Here is a 14,198-nt window from a genome sequence, read left to right as displayed (position 1 = left end):
CGTTTGTTCCTTGTAACCTAATGCTTATTCTGATGTCTTTTGCTTTATGAATTTATGTATTTCTGAATTTGTTTTTGTCTGTTTGCCTTTACACTTATTTAAGAATTAGAAAGACTCTGAGTTCCTATGTATAGTTGATTTCCTAAAAAGAAAGTATTCAATAGAACCAAGGCAAAATTCAAATCAGATTCAAGCTCAAATTCAAAATCACTTCTCACTGTATTTTATTGATTTGTGCCTTTCACAATCTAAATATATTTAAATAAAATAAATGATGAAATACTTCCTGGGAATATGAAATGAGACAAATAAAAATTCCTAGCTAGAGGCACTCATTGTTTTAGAGAAATGATAAAATAGCAACATCTGTGCCATACAATAACCTAAGAGATAACTTCCTTACAATGAAGGGCAGCTCAAATTTATAGTGGATAGAGTGCTGGGCCAGGACTCAGAAAGGCTCATCTTCCTGAGTTCTAATCTGAGCCCACACACATACTAGTTTTGTGACCCTAGGCAAATCACTTAACCCTATTTGCTTCAGTTGCCTTATCTATTAAAAAAGTGGGCCAACGAAGGAAATGGCATAATTCTCTTGCATCACTCTCATTTCTTTTCTCATTTTTCTTTTACCTCTCTTATACAAGTTTTACACTCCTTTTTGAGCTATGCCATGAGTTCCTTCTGGACTTGAGGCCACTTCCTACTTTTCTTTTGGGTTTTTACATTTGGCTTTTAAACATTGCTGTCCTCTTCTAAGTTTGTGTCTTGGTCTTACTTGTCAACTTAATTATTTTCTATTGTCAGATTCTTTTGTTGTTGTTTTCATTTGCTCATCTTTTTTCTTTGGGGTGGAGTCTTTTTCCTTTCTTTTATATTTGGTCTCCTGGAGTGGAAGGGACACTGTCTCAGGCTTTTTGTACCAGTGGCTGCAGGCTCTGACTGTTTACTTGGTGCTGCATTGATGGTGCCTTCTAGGTCCACAGGGTACCTCTGCATCTGCAGCTATGCTGAGGGAGTAGGGTGGAGACTAACTGGCAAGGCTGGAGGCTGTAGAGGTCTGTCTGGCAGCTTATCTGATGCTGAGCTGGGGTCCAAATAGTAGTGCCTGGTGTGTGCTGAGGTCATTGGGTGTTTCTCCCTTTCCCTGGGATGCACTGAATCATTTGATGATCTGGCCTCTTGAGACCACTTCTCAAGGGCTACAGTGAAACTGGTGGGGACAGGCATTGTCAACTGTAGGTTTGTTTTGCCACATATAGAGTTGGCATTTACCTGGGGCTGTGTTGAAGCACATCGAGCTACTTGGAGCCAATGCCTGCTAGCTCCCCTGGTTATGCTATGGCACATGGTGGGACAGGGGCAGGGGAGAGGGTTCCTGGTGATGGTATTTAAGTTTCAACATATTGTGGCTCATGAAATCCTACTAGTTTTCAGAGATGAGGCTTATTGCTCACTTGCTGTGATTCTTCTTGTCTTGGACTCCACTGCTCTTTTAACTGAGTGAGATAGGCATTTCTCACTGATCTTTCAAATTTATGGGGCTAAAGGATTGATTCACTCCATTTTTTACTAGTTATACTGCCCCAGGATTTGTTTTGGGCCACTATTTTATGGTTGTTTGGAGGTAAATATGAAAGAGTTTTAATGATGTACATCTTTACTCCTGGAAGTCTGATTGCTAAATTTACTTTCATATCTCACTTTATGTATATATCGTTAACAAATTTCAACTTTACCTTGGAATACACTTTCCACTAAACTGCTTTCCATTTTTCTCAGCAATTGATCCAGATGGCCCAAGAATGAAAGAGAGGTTGGTAACCTTGCACAACCCTCCCTCATTCAAAACAAAGTCAAGTTTAAGTCATGTCATCATTTCTCTGACGCCATGGTCTTCTCCAAAACGAGGGATGAACAGACCTGTGAGTAGACCAGCTGCCTGAATGGGGGCCCAGCCAGTTAAACAAATCAGCTCATCTGTTCACTTCTGTCCCCCCACTTCCCTATACTCTGCAAAGGAAGGTAAATTTGGTTGGCCAGATGATGCCCAATTAACTTGGTGTTTACGGACCAGATTCTCCTTCCTTCCTTCCTTCCTTCCTTCCTTCCTTCCTTCCTTCCTTCCTTCCTTCCTTCCTTCCTTCCTTCCTTCCTTCCTTCCTTCCTCCCTTCCTTCCTTCCTTCCTTCTTTCTCCTTCTTTCCTTGTCTTTGACAAAACCTTTAACCCAGTGCATTTTGAAGCTGATACATTGTCCAACAATAGATTCCTGCCCAAACTCAACTTAATGCCTCTTTTGAGGACCCTCCTGGCTTCAGAGTGATTGTCAATAGTAACTATTGCTCTTTCCCTCCCAGCTGAATTTATTTTTTTCTTTTACTTAATAAAGTGTACAGCCCCTGCTTACTCCTTAAAGAGGCCTATTCACTGAATGGGCGTTCCCTCACTCTAAGTGAGTTCCTGAATAGGCCAGTGTCTCCTAGTGCATCCTGGGCCTTCTCCAGTCATCCTGATGAATACCTGGTCACTGAATCCAGATGGTCTAAGAGGGGAAGTGAGGCTGGTGACCTTGCACAGCCCTCCCTCACTCAAAACAAAGTCAAGTGCAAGTCATGTCATTGTTTCTCTGATGTCATGATTTTCTTTGAAAATGAAGGATGAACAGACACAGATGTTCTGAACAGGTGAGTTCTTGTCCCAAAGGTTTGATTTTGGGGCTTATTGAACATCCAATTACAGTGGTCATTTACTACATTGTATTGTGTATCAAAATGATTCTATTTCTTAGCCAGTACCAGATTATTCTGATGATTACCACTTTGTAAAATGGCTTTAAATCTGTCAACTTACTTTGACATATTTTTTATTGATTTCCTTGATATTCTTGACATTTCCTTATTGCAGATGAATTTTTTTGGCATTATAAAAGCTAATTCTTTGGTAATTTAACAAATTTGTTATCCAATAAGAAAATTAACTTTGGAAGAAATGTTAATTTTTATATTGACTCAGTTTACAAATGAGTAATTAGCATCTTTGTTTGCTTAGATTTGCTTTTATTTGCATGAAAAAAATATTTTGTTATTGTATTCACACAATCCCTGAGTTTGTCTTGGCAAGAAGATTTCAAGTACTGTGTATTGTTTATAGCTATTTTAAAAGGAATTTCTCTTTCTGTCTCTTCCTGCTTTTTTTGGTCATATATAGAGATACTGAAGATTTATGTAGGTGTGTTTCATATACTATTACTTTGCTTCAGTTATTAATTGTTTCAACTATTGTAGCTGATTTTCCATGGTTCTCTCACACTATCAGCAAGTATTGATACTTTTGTTTCTTCATTGCCTATTTTTATTCTTTTAATTTTTCTTCTCAATGCTATAGGTAAAATTTCTTTTTTTTTCAACTTAGCAGTATTTCATTTATCAAATTTACATGTAAAAATTGTGTTTAACATTAACTTTTACACATTTTGAGTTCCAATTTTTTCTTTCTCCTTATCTCCCCTCTCCAAGATGACAAACAATCTGATATAGGTCATACACATGCAATTATATTAAAATTTTACATTGTGTGTGTGTGTGTGTGTGTGTGTTCATCCTTCATTGACAAAGAAGACCATGCCATCAAAGAAATAATAATTTGGGTTGAGTGACTTGCCCAAGGTCACACCAGTGAGTGTCAAGTGTCTGAGGAGAGATTTAAAGTCAAGTGTTGCTGGCTTCTGCACTGATGCTGCATTCACTGCACCACCTAGCTGCCCCAAACATATACATTAGTTATGCTGTGAAAGAAGAACCAGAACAAAAGGGAAAGTCCACCAGAAAAAGTGAAAATACTGTGCTTCAGTCTACTTTCAGACTTCGCAGTTCCTTCTCTGGATGTGGATAGAATTTTCCATCTTAATACTTTTGGAATTATCTTGGATCATCGTATAGCAGAGAAGAGCTAAGCCTATCGTGGCTGATCATCGCCTCTGTTACTGTGTACAATGTTCTCCTGGTTCTGATCACCTCATTGAGAATCATTTCATATAAGTCTATCCAGGTTTGTTGTTGTTGTTTTTTTTTTTTTAACCTGCCTGTTTATCATATCCTACAGGACAATAATATTCCATTACATTCATAAACCACAACTTATTCAGCCATTCATCAATTGATGGGCATCCGCTCAATTCCAATTTTTTTGCCACCACGAAAAGAAAATAGCTAGAATTTCTAGTTCAATATCAAATTGCAGCAATAATAATTGACATCCTTTCCTTGCCCTGACCTTATTTGGATGACTTCAAGTTTATCCTCATTGTTGGTAATACATGCTCTTGGTTTTAGATATACTACTTATTTTAAGACAGGTTCAATTGATCCCTATGCTTTCTATTGTTTCTAATGGGATTGTATATTATATTTTGTGAAAGACTTTTTCTGCATCTAATGTTATAATTATGTTTTTTGTTGTTGGTGTAATGCATTAGCCTTAGAACATTTTTTTCTTAATTTTGAAACAGTACTGCATTCATGGTATAAATACCACCTAGTCATATTGTATAACCTATGTGTTTTATTGTCTTAATCTCCTTACTAGCATTTAGTTATTCTCTTTTACTTTGCTATTCATTAAGAAAATTAATCTACTGATTTGTTTCTCAGTTTTTCCTTTCTTTGGCTTAGGTATCAAAAGTATATTTGTTTCATAAAAGATATTTTGTAGGACTCAAGTGCATATTTTCACAAAATAGTTTAAGTAACATTAGGAGTATTTTTTTTCTCAAATGCTCAGTAGAATTCACTTCTATTCTGAAATCCATCTTCTTCTGGAAGTTTTTTCCTTGGGAAGGTTATGGATGGCTTATTTCTTATTCCAAGTTAAAATTATTTAAGTATTTTGTTGTTTCTTTTTAATGTGGGTTGTTTATTTTTTTATAAATATGCATTTCACTTTGATTGACATTTTGCTGGCAAGTAATTGAACAAAATTACTCCTAATAATTGTTTTAATTTCAGCTTAATGGATTTTAATTATTGACACTGGCAGTTTAATTTGCCTTTTTCTTTTTAAATTAGTCAATAATTTAACAATTTTGTGAATTTTTTTCATGAAACTCAATCCAAGTTTTGTTTATTTAATGTTGTGTTTTTTAACTTTTAATTCATTAATATATGTTGATTTTCAGGCTATCAATCTAAGAGTTTAATTGAGAATTTTTAATTTGTTCTTTTATTGCTATTTTTTAGTTACATGCTCATCATGGATCTGCTCTTTTTTCATTTTTACTGATGTACATATATGCAACTACACATAAGAATATATTCCCCTAACTACTGTTTTAACTGCATCTCACACATTTTAATTTATTGTATCATTATTATCACTCTCTTTAATAAAGTTAGTAATTATTTCTGTGATTTATTCTATGATATGTTGTTCTTTAGCATGAATTTTCAGTTAAATTAGTTTCAAATCTATGTTTCCGTGGCCATTTATTAAATATAGTTTATTGTGTTATGATTTCGAAAGATGCCTTTAAAATTTCTGTTTGACATCAATTGTTTGTGTTTTTTTTCCTCTTTATATATGGTCAGTTTTGGGGAAGGAGTCATATGTGCTCCAAATAAAGATATACTACTTTCTTTTTTCATTTAATTCTCTTCATAGGCTATCATATCTAACTTTTCCCATCTACTTCTCTTATAGGCTATCATATCTTACTTTTCCAAGAATCTATTACTCTCCCTACCTTATTTCTTAACTTTGTTTTATTATCTGTTTTACCTAAATCTAAGAAGGAAAAATAGAGGTCTCACACTAGCATAATTTTGCTGTTTATTTTCCTCTCAAATTAACTTTTCTTCAAGAATTTGTATGCTATGCCATTTGGTTCATAAGTTTCATTTTGAAATTTTTTCATTCTCTACGGTTCCTTTTATTGTTTTTTTTTTAAAAGTTTTTTTTTTTGGAGGGAAGCAAGAAGTATTTATTAAGTACCAATGTGCATACAAAATCAAAACAAATAATTATTTGTGGTCTTAAGAACCTTCTAGTTTATGATGTATATGTAGTATATGCATATGCATTATAACTTCAGTAGGTTGAGAAGACTAATAACTAGAAAGATCAGGAAAGGCTTTTGTATTGATAAAGTATTTCTCCTTAATTTTAATGTAATTTTGGTTCCTAATGGGAAGATCTTTCTCATCCATTAATAGGCCCATGTGACTTGCTTAAATCACATGGAACCCTGCATCACATGAGTCAAGTCACATGGATCATGAAGGGGTGGTGCAGGAAGGGTGAAACATGAATAGATGGAGCTAGAGCAGAGCTGTGAGGAAATTGGTCAGAGAGTAATCAGAGTTGGGAAAGGCAGCAACTAGCATGAGTGGGAGAGCTTGTTCATGATTTTGTTTAAGGGACTCTGTGATTTAAGGGAGCTGGTGTTTAGGAAGTCTAACAGAGGGAAGGTTTGAGATTGATAGTGTCCCTTGCATTGTTACTGAGTATGGCATTCTTTGTTGCTGTGATTGATTTGTCTTTCTTGTGTTGGGATTCCACTTTCTTGTGTTTAAATAAATATTTTGGTCCTATCTTCCATGTGAAGAGTCAGTGGGCACAAGACTGAGGTATTAGTATCTCTCACTCATTAATAAAACAACTAGCAGAAGAATGTCATATATGTCAATAGGAAAAGAAAAAGAAACTGTTTCTTGGGTAGTAACTGGAGAGAAATCAAAGGGAAAGTATCACCTCAATTTTGACAAATAGATTATTTTGGACCCCTACCTGAAACCAAAGAATTCAAGTTTATATGTAATTGTGTTGACATCAATTCAGGTATACCAGTGGCTTGTCCCTATAAGAATGAGACCCAGAAAATCACCTATAAATCTCTAGATATCATTATTCTGTATTATTGAACCCTAACGTAGATTCAAAGTGACAATGGGTCACATTTCAAAGATAATGAAATGAAGAGACATTGTGTATTAAAAAACAGAATGAATATGTCATATTCCATATTTTCCACAGGTGTCTGGGTTAATTGAAAGAATGACTGGATTATTGAAAGAACAGTTAAGGAAAATAAGTTCTAATAATTCTTATCAACATTAGGAAGATAATTTGTTCACTGCTTTATATAATTTGATAATAGACAAGTGGGAGAATGTACACCTCTAGTCAGCATGATGACCCCAAATCTACACACTGGAAAACAACAAACACATAAGATCCCAAATACTGAGTGTTGTACTGTGAGGCCAGATGTGCCAGCACCATATCCAGGGATACCTTCTTTGGCATGATATGATTTACATTGTTTAGAGGACTTTTCATTGAATAGAAAAGAAATAAGAAAAAATCTCTACTGTATTATGAAAAAGAATGGCTAAAGTTCATTTTGTGCAAATATTACATAAATCAAGAATAGCAGCTCAAGAAATACATGTTTTGGCTGGAATGATGGATTTTAATTATCAAGAAGAGATTATTGTGACATCCTAAAATTTATGTGAAGAACACATTCAGTTTTGTAAAAATAATATTGTTCAAGTGATTATTATTCCTCGTGAAACAATACCCCTTGGAAAAATTGACCCTCTTTCCAAAACAACTAGCAGAGGAACTGAAGGGATGGATTTTACTGACAGAATCAAATTGAGAGCTAAAGTATGGGTAAAATGAAAGTCAAACAATGTTCCACAGATTGCAGAAATGTAGCACAAGAAAAAGATAATACTGTAAGTGTTGTTTATTCAGGAGAAGGTGATTACCAAATTGCACCCTTAACTCATATATTCTACCATGAATGAGACTATTATACTGGTTTCATGCACTCCAGAATCATGGCTGACCTCAACGTCCCTGCTTCTGATTATTGTCTTGTTTCTTTTTGACTTTTTGTCTATGAAACTTGTTTGCTAAATTTGTTTCCTGCAGGCTTAGTACCCTCCACCTGCAGATGCCTAATTGCTTAAGCTGGATGTCATCCCCCTTCCAGGACTGTGAGGTGTCACTCCTGGACCTCACATAGACCAAGCACCAGATGCGAGCCAAAGAAGTGACCCTTTGAATGGGAATTCTTAGAGCAGGGAGAGCTCTACATCCAATTTCAGCAAGAATGAGCTGTACAAGAGGACACCTTGGTCTCTTACTCCCAAGATTTTAGGCCCCATTCTTTCAAGGCAGAATTATGGGGCACTTGTGCTCAGTTCTCACCCTAAGATATTGTATCATGTGCTTGTTTTGTGTGAACCTTGTTACATTGTTGTAAAATTCTATTGATACCAATTGATCAAGACAGTGTTTTATATGCTTATTTTCTGTTATCCCTCTTACAATTCAGTTGATACCAGTTGCCCCACTGACCAGTGCAATGAATATGAAAGATCTTAGGGCCGAATGCAATGGTAATTTTGATGTAACAATCTTTCCCATTCATTACTAGGTGTATGTGACCTGCTTAAATTACATAGAAGTCTAAGTCAGGTGCTCTGGGAGAAATTGCTGAACAAGTGGAACAGGAAGGGTGGAGCCAGACTGGGAGAAAATTGGTGAGAGGAGTTAGGGGCAGAGGAGAGAGCACATAGGCAGGCACAGCTAATCTTGTGAGTGTTTGTGGGAAGGATCCAGAAAGGAGTGGGGGGGGAGGCTTGGGAATAGATTTGTCAACTGCAGTGCTAATGTGTATTGACGTTCTGGTTATTATGACAGATTTGACTTTCTGGTGTTGGAATTTGGTTTCCTGGTGTCTGAATAAGTGTCTGTCTTCTGCCTTGTATATAAAGTCTGTTATACTTTGTGATTCAGAACTATGCTGGCATGTTCATTTTTGCCCTCAGTGTTGTGAGAAAAGGCAGTTTTTGGCCAAATGTACCTTCTTCTGGATAAAGCAGCCCAGGAGAGGAGCCTAGGAGAGGAGAAGAGAGCGTGGGCAGAACAGAGCAGCTAGCTTGAGTGAGAGAGGGAGTGGTTTTGCCTGTGTGAGCTTGTTTGTGAGGAGGCTTAATGGAGTCATGGCTTGGGGATGGCTATGCTTCCTGCATTGATAATGTGCATAGACTTGTTTGTTACTATGATACATTTGGATTTCTGGTGTTTCAATAAATGTCTTTGGATCATCTTTGAGGAAGAGAGTTTATATTTTGCAAATTTCCCCTGGAAATGCACATGCATATCCATAGTGACTTCTATGGGTATCATATTTCCATTATATAGTCCTGGGAGGAGGAGGAGCACTGGCATAGTAGAGCTTGTGCCAGCAGTGGAGAGGGGATTGTCCTCAAAATTCCATGGCAGAAAAGGGTACTTATGATCACTCATACACCATAGCACAGGCTGAGAGAAGAGTAAATACTTCTCCTTAGACCTGAGATTTCTGCTTTCCTCCTCATCTTGGTTGCATTGTAGTTGTTTTTTTTTTCTACTAAACGCTTTTAATTTAATATTATCAAAATTATCCTTTTTATATTTCATAATTCTGTTTTGAATCTTAAAACTGTAACTCACTTGAATTTTCCTTTAAGAATTTGGATGTTATCATATTTAGTGTATATATGTTTATTATTGATAATACTTCATTTGTCTATTCATACCTTCTAACAAGATATGTTTCCTTATATCTTTTATTTGTCTAATTTTCTTTTTCTATGTCTGAGATCAGGGTTGTTATCGTTCCTCTTAACTTCAATTAAAGCATAGTGAATTCTGCTAAACCCCTTTATGTTAATCCTGTGTGTGTATGTCTTTGCTTCAAGTTTGTTTTTGGTAAATAACATTGCATGGCTCTGGTTTTTAATATACTCTGCTATCCATTTCTTTTTTTGTATGAAAGATTTCATCCCCTTCACATTCACATTTACAATTATTAACTGTGTGTTAATTCTTTAAAAAGCAGAATTAACCAAATGGAAGAGAAGGTTCAAAGCTCACTGAACAAAATAGTTCTTTAAAAGAGAGAATCGAGTTCAGGGAAGCTAATGACTATGCGATAAACCAAGGAGTTAAAAAACAAAACCAAAAGTTTGAAAAAAATAGAAGATAGTGTGAAGCATCTCATTGGAAAAACAACTGACCTGGAAAATAGATCCAGGAGAGACAGTTTAAAAATTATGGGACTTCCTGAAAGTCATGATCAAAAGGAGAGCCTGGATATTATCTTTCATGAAACTATCAAGGAAAATTGTCCTGATATTCTAGAACTAGAGGGCAAAATAAATATTAAAAGAATCCACTGATTACCTCCTGAAAGGAACCCAAAGAGAGAAACTCCTAGGAATATTGTGGTCAAATTTCAGAGTTCCCAGGTGACAGAGAAAATATTGGAAGCAGGTAGAAAGAAAAAATTCAAGTATTGTGGAAATACAATCAGAATAACACAAAATCTTGCAGTTTCAACATTAAGGGATTGAAGGGCTTGGAATAGTATATTCCAGAAGTCAAAGGAACTGGAATTAAAATCAAGAATCACCTACCCAGCAAAACTGAGAATAATACTTCAAGGGAAGAAATGGTCATTCAATGATATAGAGGACTTTCAAGCATTCATGATGAAAAGACTAGAACTGAAGAGAAAATTTGACTTTCAAACACAAGAATTAAGAAAAGCATGAAAAGGTATACAGGAAAGAGAAATCATAAAAGACTTTCTAAAGCTGAACATTTTACATCCCTACACAGAAAGATAATATTTGTAACTCTTGAGAATTTTCTCAATATTTGGGTAGGTAGAGGGATTGTACAGACACACACACACACACACACACACACACACACACACACACACATGGACCAAGAGTACAGGTTGAATTGAATCAGAAGAGATGATATCCATAAAAAATAAAATAAAATAAAAAGTAAGGGATGAGAGAGGAAAACACTGGGAGTAGAAAGGGAGAAAGGGAATGGGACAGGCTATAACTCATAAAAGAGATAAGAAAAAATTTGTTCAATGGAGGAGAAAAGGGAGAAGGTGAGAGGGGAAAGGTGAAGTTTACCCTCTTCACATATGGCCTAAGGAGGGAATAACATGCTCACATAATTTGGTATTCAAATCTACCTTACACTACTAGGAAAGTAGGAGAGGAGGTAACAAGTAGGGTGAGGGGAATGATAGAAGCAAATGAGAGAAGGGAGTAACTAGAAATAAACACTTTTGGGTAGGGACAAGGTCAAATGAGGAAATAAAAAAAGGATACAGTAGGATAGAGGACAATATAGGTAGTATTTTACAACATAATTATTGTGGAAATCTTTTGCAAGAAAACACATATTTAGTCTGTATTGAATTGCTTAACTTCTCAGTGGGTATAAATAGGGAGAGATGGAGAGAGAAATTGGAATTCAAATGTTGAGAATTATTATTGCATATAAGTGGGAAATAAGAAACACAGGAAATAAGAAACACAGGGAGTATAGAAATTTATCTTTCCTTACAAGAAAAGAGATAAGATAGGAAGAAGAGAAGGGTGGGGTGTGATAGAAGGGAGGGTACATTGAGGTATGGGGTAATCAGAATGCAAGGTATTAGGGGGCAGAGGGAGGATAGAGATGGGGAGACAAATTGGACATGTTACAAAGTGATGTAAAAGCAATTAGTATTAAAACAATTGACTGAATTAATTACTTAGACTAAATCAGAGACATCTTTACTTTGGAGAAAAGAATTTTAGTCTAAGTTTCCTAGAGACAGGTAACCCCAGGTAAAATTTGGTGTTGATGAAAAAGTTAAATTTTAATGGTAAATTTGATGTTAAGATTGTTATTTAATCAGGAACTAGAACATTTGTAGAAAGGCATGTAAGCCACTTAAGACTGCGTCAAAAGATGTTCCTTAGCCAATGTGAAATTATAGCCATATCTGAAATAGGGTTATTGGAACTTGCTATTTTAAGATCCTACGGGACCATCAACTGACTGTTATTCTGAGTCTAACACTAGGTATGGACAGCAATAAAGGCAGTCTGAGCTTCCAATCTATGATGCCAGTAAGTCTGTGAGATGCTGCTATGAACTGCGATAGGTGATCTCATGGGAAGTGTGGGAGAACAGCTGTTGATCCTGGGCTAAGGGAGGATTCTTCTGACTCAATTTCTCCACTGACACCTGGCAGACTTTAAGCCTGACTGAATGCAAATCTCCTCCTTCCTGGAATTGATATGAAGTTGGGGAGATTTTGTTTCCCTTCAATGTCCCTACTCTTGGTGGCAATTTCCTATAGTCAAAAGGTTTGTAAGCTTAATACCATATTTATTAAATTGTAGACTGTTGCAAGGGGAACATCCAAAGTTAAATCTAAAATTAAGCTATTAAGTTTAGGACTTTTCACCAGCAACAATAAGTTAGGGTCCTTTAATTCTTAGTAATAAAGTGGATTCAATTAGATCAAGGGTTTGTGAAGCTAGCATACATAGTTGTTATTTGTGCTTTTTCTGGCTTAATGTTAAAAAAAAATATTTAGTGGTCCATATTATAAATGATTTAAAACAAGTATCACCTGACCAAAAGTTGGAATTGTTTTATGTGATATGAATTGTGTTAAAAATTAAAAATAAAAGAAAAATGGACAGAAGTGCGCTACCAAAAAAAAATAGTTTCATGAAACTATTAGGATTTAAGCTCATCCTCTAGCCTTACTGAAAGCATGTTTTATAGTACTCAGGATAACAGGGATGATATAAACTTCATAATATTTGCATGTATTTTTATTTCTCTACATTTTGAAGCTGGTTTTTTTCTTTTTTTAATTAATTTATTTAACTTTTAACATTCATTTTCACAAAATTTTGGGTTCCAAATTGTCTCCCCATTTGTCCCCTCCCCCCACCCCAAAACGTTGAGCATTGTAATTGCCCCTATCACCAATCTGCCCTCTATTTTGTCATCCCTCCCTTCCCTTGTCCTCATCTTCTCTTTTGTCCTGTAGGGCCAGATAACTTTCTATACCCCTTTACCTGTATTTCTTATTTCCTAGTAGCAAGAACAGTACTCCACAGTTGTTCCTAATACTTTGAATTCCAACTTCTCTTCATCTCTCCCTCTCCACCCATTCCCTTTGGAAGGCAAGCAATTCAATATAGGCCATATCTGTGTAGTTTTGCAAATTACTTCCATAATAGTTGTGGCATGTAAGAGCAACTATATTTCCCTCCATCCCATCCTGCCCCCCATTGCTTCTATTCTCTCTTTTGATCCTGTCCCTCCCCAAGAGCGTTGACTTCTAAATGCTCCCTCCTCCCATTGCCCTCCCTTCCATCATCCCACCCCACCTTGCTTATCCCCTTCTCCCCCACTTTCCTGTATTGTAAGATAGGTTTTCATACCAAAATGAGTGTGCATTTTATTCCTTCCTTCAGTGGAATGTGATGAGAGTAAACTTTATGTTTTTCTCTCACTTCCCTTCTTTTTCCCTTCACTAAAAAGTCTTTTGCTTGCCTCTTTTATGAGAGTTAATTTGCCCCATTCCAGTTCTCCCTTTCTCCTCCTGATATATTTCTCTCTAACCACTTAATTTCATTTTTTTAAGATATGGTCCCATCCTATTCAATTCACTCTGTGCTCTCTGTGTGTGTGTGCGTCTGTGTGTGTAATCCCACCCACTACCCAGATACTGAATAGTTTCAAGAGTTACAAATATTTTCTTTCCATGTAGGAATGTAAACAGTTCAACTTTAGTAAGTCCCTTATGACTTCTCTTTGCTGTTCACCTTTTCATGCTTCTCTTCATTCTTGTGTTTGAAAGTCAAATTTTCTTTTCAGCTCTGGTCTTTTCATCAAGAATGCTTGAAAGTCCCCAATTTCATTGAAAGACCATTTTTTCTCCTAAAGTATTATACTCAGTTTTGGTGGGTAGGTGATTCTTGGTTTTAGTCCTAGTTCCTCTGACTTCTGGAATATCCTATTCCATGCCCTTTGATTCCTTAATGTAGAATCTGCTAGATCTTGTGTTATCCTGATTGTATTTCCACAATACTTGAATTGTTTCTTTCTAGCTGCTTGAAATATTTTCTCCTTGAACTGGGAACTCTGGAATTTGGCCACAATGTTCCTAGGAGTTTCTCTTTTTGGATCTCTTTCATGCGGTGTTCTGTGGATTCCCTGAATATTTATTTTGCCCTCTGGTTCTAGAATCTCAGGACAGTTTCCTTGAGAATTTCATGAAAGATGATGTCTAGGCTCTTTTTTTGATCATGGCTTTCAGGT

Source organism: Notamacropus eugenii, chromosome 6 (assembly GCF_028372415.1).
Source record: "Notamacropus eugenii isolate mMacEug1 chromosome 6, mMacEug1.pri_v2, whole genome shotgun sequence".
Taxonomy (NCBI): Eukaryota; Metazoa; Chordata; class Mammalia; order Diprotodontia; family Macropodidae; genus Notamacropus; species Notamacropus eugenii.
This window is presented reverse-complemented; position numbering follows the sequence as displayed.